The sequence below is a fragment of the Rhinopithecus roxellana genome, chromosome 16 (genome assembly GCF_007565055.1).
Source record: "Rhinopithecus roxellana isolate Shanxi Qingling chromosome 16, ASM756505v1, whole genome shotgun sequence".
In the NCBI taxonomy this organism is placed as follows: Eukaryota; Metazoa; Chordata; class Mammalia; order Primates; family Cercopithecidae; genus Rhinopithecus; species Rhinopithecus roxellana.
Genome location: NC_044564.1, coordinates 37,156,632 through 37,167,227, shown reverse-complemented (window position 1 = coordinate 37,167,227; position 10,596 = coordinate 37,156,632).

Below are 10,596 nucleotides of genomic sequence, written 5' to 3'. Positions count from 1 at the left end.
GCAGGCCCCTCTCAGCAGCCCTGGCAGAGACCCTCTTCAGGGTCATGGTCTCCAGCTAAACAAAGCCACATGCAACTGAAGCAAATGAAGTGAAGGAACCGGGGCTCTGGTTAGCTCCTCCTAAGGAAGCGTGGACTGGACGAGGAGTAGTTTGGGAAGGGTTTGTCTACCAGATGAAAGAGAAAGCCACAAAGGGGCTGGCACTGGGCTGCAAACAAGGACAGCAGTGTGCCTGTTAGCGGACAAACAGCACCCAGTTATATGGACACCAGTACAGCCCCCAGAAAGAGAATGCAAGCCACAAATGGAAATTTAAATTTTCCCGTCGCCACATTAAACACAGAAAGTATACACAGGTAACACTGATGTTTAAAATATAGCACAGTGAGCCTAATGTGCCAAAAATACTATCATTTAAACATCTAACCAACAGTAAATAATTACTGAGATATTTTGTGTGCCGAGTCTTCCAGTTCTCACATTTGTAGCACGTCTGCATTCAGATCAGCCACATTTCCAGTGCCCACTGCCACACGTGGCTGTGGCTACCATGACGGATGAGGCGGGTCTAGAGGCAGTGTGAGCTGGTTATCACACCCAACAAAATTATTTCTGCTTGTGGAATAGGGCCACTGGACCAACTAGATCAACTGCTCATTAACAGCATCCACATCCACCGTCCACACTCATTGTTACATAATTCTCTGAAAAAGCCAAGACCAAACATACTTCTTTAATGATCCATGGGTGAGAGTCTTTGTGGTAGACCCAGCCATGTTCATTCTATGCACAATGATTCAACTAAAGTAATATTTTTCCTTCTTTTTTTTTTTTTTTTTTTTTGAGACGGAGTGTTGCTCTGTCGCCCAGGCTGGAGTGCAGTGGCCGGATCTCAGCTCACTGCAAGCTCTGCCTCCCAGATTTACGCCATTCTCCTGCCTCAGCCTCCCAAGTAGCTGGGACTACAGGCACTCGCCACCACGCCCGGCTAGTTTTTTGTATTTTTTAGTAGAGACGGGGTTTCACCGTGTTAGCCAGGATGGTCTCGATCTCCTGACCTCGTGATCCGCCCGCCTACGCCTCCCATAGTGCTGGGATTACAGGCGTAAGCCACCGCGCCCGGCCTAAAGTAGTACTTTTCAAAGGTTTTTGGAACATGACCCCAGTGAGAATTTATTTTATGCCAATCCCAAACACATAGGCAGGTAATAAACTTTGGTAGCGACTCTCTGCCCTTCCGAGCTCTCAGTCATGTGCTGTTTGTGAGGCTCTGGGGTGTTTTCTTAATGTGGCTTGAGGTCTACTGAACCCACACAGGACCCAGCAGGGGCCCCAGCCTCACTGTGAAAGCCCGGGTCATGCCTGGATTTGTGGTGTGAGCTCCTTCCCTGAGGGAGAAGCTCCCCGATCCCAGGATGACACAGGACAGGCGGGGACAGAGGACACCACACACAATAAACACACACACACCACACACAACACACATGCCACACACACCATACACAACACACACATACCACATGCACACCACACATGCCACACACACCACACATACACCACACACAATATATACACAACACACCCACCACACACACCACATACCACATACACACCACACACCACACACACACCACACGCCACATATACCACACACCACATATACACCACACACACGACACAACACCAGACACACCACACACACACACCCCACGCACACTGCATGCATACACTGTACGTAACATAAACACACAGCACACATCACACATGCACACCACACACCACCCAAACACACACACACCACACATCAGGAGCAGGGCCCAGGGCCTGTGCTGGCGTCCCAGTGGCCGCACCATCTCACTAGTGCTTTGCCTGTACAGAGTGCGGATTCTATAGCTGCCCTGCTGCTCACAGGGTCCAGCTTTCGAGTCTCCCACTGCAATGACTTCATCAGCTGGGGTGGTGACTTTCCAAACAAGAGAATGGGTGGCCCAGTCCCCTGCATTTGTGATGGCAAGTTCACATCCCTGTGAGGCCCTTGAATGAGGTGGTAGAGCGCATAAAGGGTCCTCTCTGGCGGACACAACTGCATGGTGTGACATAGCGGGGACACCTGCATGAGAAGACCTCACAGAGAAGTCTGTTGGTGACAGAATGAAGACAAGCACCAGTGCGTGTGCATGCATGCTGGGTGCATGTGCCTGTGTTTGACAAGGAGGAGAGGACACAAGGATACGAGCACATATATATGACACACACACCACGCATGACTCTCGCCTCCAGCGCTGGGCGAGGCCAGGCTCCCTGGACTGGCCCTGCCCTTCTCCTGGCCCTCTGTCCCTCTAACCGAAGCAGCTGCAGCTACCTGGCCCAGGGCCTCTGCCCCTTGCCTAACCCACTCCTCCCGCTCCCTGGGCCTCACTGCAGTGTCCTCTCCACAGGTGGATCTTTCTCCCCAGCCTCTGTCAGGCCAGTTTAGCTCAAATGGTGCCCTATACTATTGGCACTCAGCATGTTTTGCATGTGGAGCGAAGCAGCCAAATCTCTGTTACATGTATTTGTCTAAGGGTTCCCACGTGCGGAGCATAATGAGGAGTGTGACATTCATCTCCCCATGGCTCTGAGCATCACGAAGGGCCTGGTGGCTGTCGCTCAGTGCTGGCCAGGTGGGCTGCTGTAGAGCCTTCGGTGAAAGTGGATGGGCCCTGCCCCTCCTTCCTCTGCCTGAGGACATCCAGGTAAGACCAGCTACAGAGCTCAAATGTTTGAAATGACCGTAGTGAGGATGAAGCAGTCCACTGTCGCCCAGGGCCTGAGTCAGGAAGAGGTGAGAGCCTCAGACAGTGGCTTGGACATTCGTGTCTCTCTCAACTTTGCTGTTTCCAGAGAAACCAGCCTCAGTCACTCTGCAGTCCAGTCCTGCTGTGGCCCCATCCACACAGGCCTGCTTTGCTTCAAGCCTATCAACACATTGCTGCACTTAACTTTACCCCAGCTCCATCCTTCTCCCCAATCCTAGAAGGGTTGTCTCTTCCTGTTTCCTAAAGATGCCAGAGGTTCTCTTAGGGAGCAGTCTCCCTCAGTCTCACTGTAATGGGTCAATAAATCAGAGGATAGCCTTGTCCCAGAGCAAGGCTCTGGGGCTCCCAGTAGGAGTCTCAGCTCAGATGTCACCTCCCCAGGATGTTTGAGAACGCACATCCCAAAGTACCGTCCCCACCCTGGGCCCGCTGCCCTCCTGTCCATCTTGCTTGTGACTTGCTGACTTACTGTCTTCTTGCCAGACCATGAGCCTCAAGGGCCAGCCCACATCCCACTCACCGTGTACGCAGGACTAGAGCAGAGCCCAGCACACCGGAAGGCCCCAGTAAACCCGGAACTGTTGGGCACATATGAGGGTAAATGGAGCTGCGAAGTGAGGAACAAGGGGAGGAGGCGCAGCCTGGGGGACACAAGGAGTATGGCAGCCACCTGTGTGCTGACTCGGCTATCCAGGCCACAGTGTGAATCTGTTCAGGTCCCCAGGACACAGGCAGCACCAGGTCAGGATGCTGGCATGACAAAGGGGCTGCAGCCTTTGTCCTCCAGGCTAGATCATGGAGATCTTAAAAATCAAGAGATAATTGACACATTGTAAAATTCACCCACTGAGAGCATTATTCAATGAGTTTCAGTAGATTCACAAAGTCAGACTGCCGTCACCACCAATGATCTCCAGAATATTTTCACAGTCCCCAGGAGAAACCCCAGACCCATTGAACAGTTACTCTCCCTTCTCACCTGCCCCTCCCAGGCCCCGGAAACCACTAATCTACTTTCTGCCTCTACAGATTTGCCAATTCGGGACATTTAACATCAGTGAAGTTATATGAAATGTGGCCTTTTGTTACTTCTTTCACTTAGTACTTTTTTTTTTTTTTTTTTTTTTTTTTTTTGAGACAATGCCTTGCTCTGTTGCCCAGGCTGGAGTATAGTGGCATGATCTTGGTTCACTGCAACCTCCGCCTCCCGGGTTCAAGAGATTCTCCCACCTCAGCCTCCTGAGTAGCTGGGATTACAGGTGCACACCACCACGCCTGGCTAATTTTTGTATTTTTAGTAGAGACAGGGTTTCGCCATGTTGGCCAGGCTGGTCTCCAACTACTGTCCTTAGGTGATCTGCCTGCCTCGGCCTCCCAAAGTGCTGGGATTATAGGCGTGAACCACAATGCCTGGCTACACTTAGTACATTTTTAAAATGTGTTTATCTTGTAGGATGTATCAGAATGTCATTCCTTTTTATGGCCCAAATAAAATTCCATGCTACAGATAAACCACGTATCCATTCGTCAGCCAATGGACAGTTAGCTTGTTTCTGCTTTTTGGCTATTGTGGATAATGCTGCTGTGAACATATGTGTGGATATGTCTTTTCATTTCCACTGAGGAGAAGAATTGCTGGGTCACATGGTAATCCTGTGCTTCACTTTTTGAGGAACCTCCTGTTTTCCACAGCAGCTGCACCACTTTGTTTTTATTTTTTGAATCTTTATTTTATTTTTATTGTTTGAGATGGAGTCTCACTCTGTCACCCAGGCTGGAGTGCAATGGCGCGATCATGGCTCTCTTGCAGCCTCGACCCCCAAGGCTCAAATGATTCTCCCACCTCAGCCTCCCTGGGACTACAGGCACGCGCCACCACACCCAGCTAATTTTTGTATTTTTTGTAGAGATGAGGTTTTGACATGTGGCCTAGGCTGGTTTCCAGTCCCTGGGCTCAAGTCATCTACCCACCTTGGTCTCCCATATTGTTGAGATTACACGCATGAGCCACTGCACCTGGCACAGCTGCGTACCTTTGCGTTGCTTCCCACCAGCAGGGCAGAAGGGTGCCAAGTTTTCTACCTCCTTGCCAGCGCCTGTTATTGTCTTTTTTACTAGAGTCATTCTAGAGGGTATGAAGCAAGTATGAATACATATCCTTTGAGAGCAAATCTCTCTCTCCTATCATCCCCAAATTTTAAAACTCTTTCAGTGACACATAATAATAAACAGATTCCAGCCGGGCGCAGTGGTTCACGCCTGTAATCCCAGCACTCTGGGAGGCCGAGGCGGGCAGATCACCTCAGGTCGGGAGTTCGAGACCAGCCTGACCAACATGGAGAAACCCTGTCTCTACCAAAAATGCAAAATTAGCTGGACGTGGTGGCACATGCCTGTAATCCCAGCTACTTGGGAGGCTGAGGTGGGAGAATCCCTTGAACCTGGGAGGCAGAGGTTGCAGTGAGCCGAGATCGCGCCATTGCACTCCAGCCTGGGTGACAAGAGCAAAACTTCATCTCTAAATAAATAAATTAATTAAATTAAATTAAATTAAATAAACAGATTCGAATGCCCCACAAGTGTTGTGGCTCAAGAGGTGTGGACACATGGATGAGGCAGACCAATTCCTGCTAAAGTGACTGTGCTAGTTATTTACCATCCCTCTGCCTCAATTTCCACATCTATAAAAAGGAGACAGTAATATCGTTAAATGAGGAATTAATGAGATGACATACGTAAATCATCCTGAAAAGTGCCTGAAAACAGTAAACTGTCGTTTCTTCTTATTACTTTGAAATAAGCTCCTATTAGTGACAGAGATACTTTTTTTTTCTTTTTTTTTTTTTTGAGAAAGAGTCTCACTCTATCACCCACAATGCATTCAGTGGTGCAGTCATAGCTCACTGCAGCCTCGACTTCCTAGGCTCAAGTGATTCTCCCACTTCAGCCTCCCAAGTAGCTGGGATGGCAGGCACACAGCATCATGCCTGGCTAATTTTGCTCTGTTTTGTTTTTTGTAGAGACAGAGTCTTGCTGTGTTGTCTAGGCTGGTCTTGAACTCCCGGCCTCAAGTGATCCCCCTGCCTCAGCCTCCCGAGTAGTTGGGATTACGGGCATGAGCCACTGTACCCGGCAGAGCAACTTCATTTGTTGCAGCAAATTAGAAACAGCGATCCACTGGCTATTGTGTGATCTTATCAAGGGATAAATAAAACAGTGACAATCTCAAAGACAGCTGGTGGGGTACAGGGCCTCAGTCAGAGACCCTCTTATATATGTGACTGACTTCAAATCGTCGCATTGCTGAGCAAGAGGAGCAAGATGGCCTGGAGTGATCTGAACAGAAGCCACCGGAAAAGTCATACTCAGAGACTAAAGGGAGAGGCTGGAGGAGGCGGACCACAACCTTTCCAAGTGTGGGATTTACCATGCATACTAACGAGTATTAACATTTAGCTAAACAGCTTAAAGAACAGCAATAAACAGACGACCCCTAGGTTAAGACGCAGAGTACTGCTGGCACCTCGCCTGCACTGACACAAGAGCTACTGGCCACACATGGCTATTTAAATCAGATGAAATAAATCTTGTGTTTTTTTTTGAGACAAAGTCCCGCTGTTTCGCCCAGCCTGGAGTGCAATGGCGCGATCTCGGCTCACTGCAACCTCCGCCTCTCTGGTTCAAGCGATTCTCCGGCCTCAGCCAACTGAGTAGCTGGGATTACAGGCACGTGCCACCACACCGGGCTAATTTTTCTATTTTTAGTAGAGATGGGGTTTCACCATGTTAGCCAGGATGGTCTCAATTTCCTGACTTCGTGATCTACCTGCCTCAGCCTCCCAAAGTGCTGGGATTATAGGCGTGAGCCACCACGGGGAAATATAGAGGGGATCCCCAGTCACACCAGTAAAGCGAGAATATCCCTTGAATGACAGCAGTGGAACCTCACATGGAGAAACCTTGTGACCAAAAGCACACACGGAAGGCATTAGAACAGCAAAAATAAGGTGCTCCCTCCAGCGAGGGATTCCAGTAGAAGAGAGTCTTGAAACTCATATGAATTGTTATCCCAAACAGCCTCAGTAACATCTCGCCTGCAGACTATCCCCGCCAGCATCTGCTCCTGGATGGCATTCTGCTACTCAAATGACTTTCCCTTTCCCCGCCCCAAAGGCCTCTGACATGTTTGATCTGTTTCTCCCTCAAAGTCCAGGGACTTTGGCAGGAAAGGATTAAACATACCTTTTGTTCCCTCCTCTCATCCATGTCCATTTTGCACATGGGAAGGAGGCAGCACAAGGGAATGTGAAGAGCCAGGCCTGACTCTCAGGCGAGCCCCATGCGTGGTCTGGTGTCGGTGGACGTGCTAGGGAGTGCACCCGGCCCGGTGCAGGACCTTGATGAGATATTTTTCCATATAAATTGACCCTGGTGCTGGGCTGACTTGTAAGATCGCCTCCATAGCTAATTTTCCTCAAAAAAACTTTCAAAACACCCCACAGAACCACAGATGTCAGATGACCACCACTGTTTCTGGCCCTCCACACTGTCACCTATGTGCTCTCACATTTGCTCCAGCCAGCACATTTCAAATCCACACAAACATGTGCGGGGCATATATGCACGGAGCAAGGACAAACGAGTTTCTTCCCATCCCCAAAGTGGGCTCTGGAAGGTTCTTTGGCAGAGCCGGTTCCTCACAGCAGTAGCCTGAATTTATTTATTTATTTATTTTTTAGATGGAGTTTTGCTCTGTTGCCCAGGCTGGAGTGCAATGGCATGATCTCAGTTCACTGCAACCTCCGCCTCCTGGGTTCAAGTGATTCTCCTGTCTCAGCCTCCTGAGTAGCTGGGATTACAGGTACCCACCACCACACCCAGCTAAGTTTTGTATTTTCACCACGTCGGCCAGGCTAGTCTCGAACTTCTTTTTCTTTCGAGAGAGAATTTCACTCTTGTTGCCCAGGCTGGAGTGCAATGGCATGATCTCGGCTCACTGCAACCTCTGCCTCCCAGGTTCAACCCATTCTCCTGCCTCAGCGTCCCAAGTAGCTGGGATTACAGGCATGTGCCACCACGCCTGGCTAATTTTGTATTTTTTAGTAGAGATGGGGTTTCACCATGTTGGTCAGTCTGTCTTGAACTCCTGACCTCTAGTGATCCTCCTGCCTCAGCCTCCCAATTACAAAGTTGGGATCACTTTGTAGTCCCAAAGTGCTGGGATTATAGGCCTGAGCCGCCACATCTGGCCCGAATTTTGATGGAGGGAAATCCTGGGAGACTTCTCAATAGTAGCAAAAAGGGTGCTCTTAGCCACAGCCTGATGAACCTAGTCCACCTCCTCAGAGTTCCCACCCTGAGGGCCGTGACCTCCCTGGCACAACCAACTTAATTCCCAGCTAAACTCACCTAAAGCAGATTTCAGATAAAGAACTACAGGGAGTGAAAATAAACTGCATGAGGGTCTCACACTCGGTCAGCTTAGCTATTTTGCTTGTTATTCTTGGGTTTTGGTTTTGGCCTCTTGCAGTCTCTGGTCCGTGGGCCACCTCTTGGGGATCTGCCTTTCTCACTGGCTAACCTTCCTTGAGACTGAGCCCTTCCTAGTCTCTGGGCAGGATCAGACTTCCAGCATCAGGAGGGCCTGCCCGGGACCGAGGTACTTCGTTGAGCGCTTGGTCACTCGTGGGCCTTGCTGCACGGTCTCGCTCACTCAGCCCTGTCCCCTGCAGTGCCCACAGGCCGAGTGACAAGCTGCCTCCTGGAGCGCATCTCCATGGCTGTGCCCGGACGCCCAGCTCAGCCAGCACTTGGAGCTTCTTTTCTTGTGTTCCTGATCTTGATCTCAGCCACTCCTTCTGCGCTTTTCAACAAGAGCTTCGCAGCTCATGACAACCTCCTCCTCAGGATCTTTTGGTTTTCACCATTTTCTTTCCTAAAAGGGAAACCTTTAGCTTTTCAGGTCTTCAGCCCTGTCACTGGTCACCAGATTTTACCCAGAGCACCATGGAGATCAGGGCCCCCCAACCGCCGCCGCCTCAGGCATTCACCTCATTCAGACACAAGTGGATATCCTACCACACAGGCGCTGGGTCTAGCCCCAGGGCTTTGAATGGAAGCAACATGCCACCTGGGAGCTTGTTAGCAATACAAGTGCTAAGGCCCGGCGCGGTGGCTCACATCTGTAACCCCAGCACTTTAGGAGACTGAGACGGGCGGATCACCTGAGGTTGGAAGTTTGAGACCAGCCTAGCCAACATGGTGAAACGCCATCTCTACCAAAAATACAAAACTTAGCCAGGCACGGTGTCATGTGCCTGTAATCCCAGCTACTTGGGAGGCTGAGGTAGGAGAATCACTTTAACCCGGGAGGCAGAGGCTGCAGTGAGCTGAGACTGAGCCACTGCACTCTAGCCTGGGCGACAGAGCAGGACCCTGTCTCAAACAAACAAAAACAGAAAACAAATTCTAAGGCACCAGCCCACAACCACAATCATAAACTTCTTCCCACACTTTCCTTTTAGAATTCATGTCTCATCTCAGGACATACAGGTCATAAAATCACATATTCTACTTATTTTTGTAAATTTTAACCAATCTGCCGGGCACGGTGGCTCAAGCCTGTAATCCCAGCACTTTGGGAGGCCGAGACGGGTGGATCACGAGGTCAGGAGATCGAGACCATCCTGGGTAACACGGTGAAACCCCGTCTCTACTAAAAATACAAAAAAACTAGCCGGGCGAGGTGGCGGGCGCCTGTAGTCCCAGCTACTCGGGAGGCTGAGGCAAGAGAATGGCGTAAACCCGGGAGGCGGAGCTTGCAGTGAGCTGAGATCCGGCCACTGCACTCCAGCCTGGGCGACAGAGCAACACTCCGTCTCAAAAAAAAAAAAAAAAAAATTTAGCCAATCTTAAACATTCCCCTCATCCCAAAAGAGCTCCTTGTGCCCATTCGCAGCTACTGTCCACAGCCAGCCCAAGTCCCAGCCCCCTGCTAATCCACTTCCTGTCCCTACAGTTTTCCCTCTTCAGGACATTTCACATAAATGGAACCATACAATACATGGTATTTTCCCCTTGGCTTCTTTCATTTTATCAGTTTTTGAGGTTCATCCATGTTGTAGCATGTACTTTGTCCCTTTTCATATCTGAGTAAGATTCCATGTGTGGATATAACCTACTGTGTTTATCAATTCACCAGCTTATAGAAATTTGGGTTGTGTCCAGTTTGGCACCAAGAATAGAGATACAAAGATCTATATGACCTACATGATGCAGCTACAAGTATTAGTTTACAAGTTTCCTATAGATGTATTTTTTTTTTAATTCACATGGCTCTATTCCTAGGAATATGGTAAATTTGTATTTACCATAGGAAATTGCCAAACTGCTATCCGAAGGGGCTGCAACTAGTTTCTCCACACCCTGACCAACACTTCTTACTGCGTATCTCTCTTTTTATAGCCATCCTAGTGTGAGAGAAGTGGTATTTCATAGTTTTAATTAGTATGTCTCTAATGGCCAAAGATGTTGAGCATCTTTTCAATATTTATTGGCCATCTTATATCTTCTCTTAGAGAAATGTCTGTCTATTCAAATCCTTTGCTCATCTTTTACATGCGTTACTTCTTATTGAAGATTTATTTATATATTCTAGATATAAATCCTTTATCAATATGATTTGCAAACATTTTCTCCATCTGTGATTTTTTTTTCATTTCCATAATGGTGGCTGATGATACACAAGTTTTTAACTTTTAATGAAGTCCAATTCATTTTTTTTTTTTTTTTTTTGGAG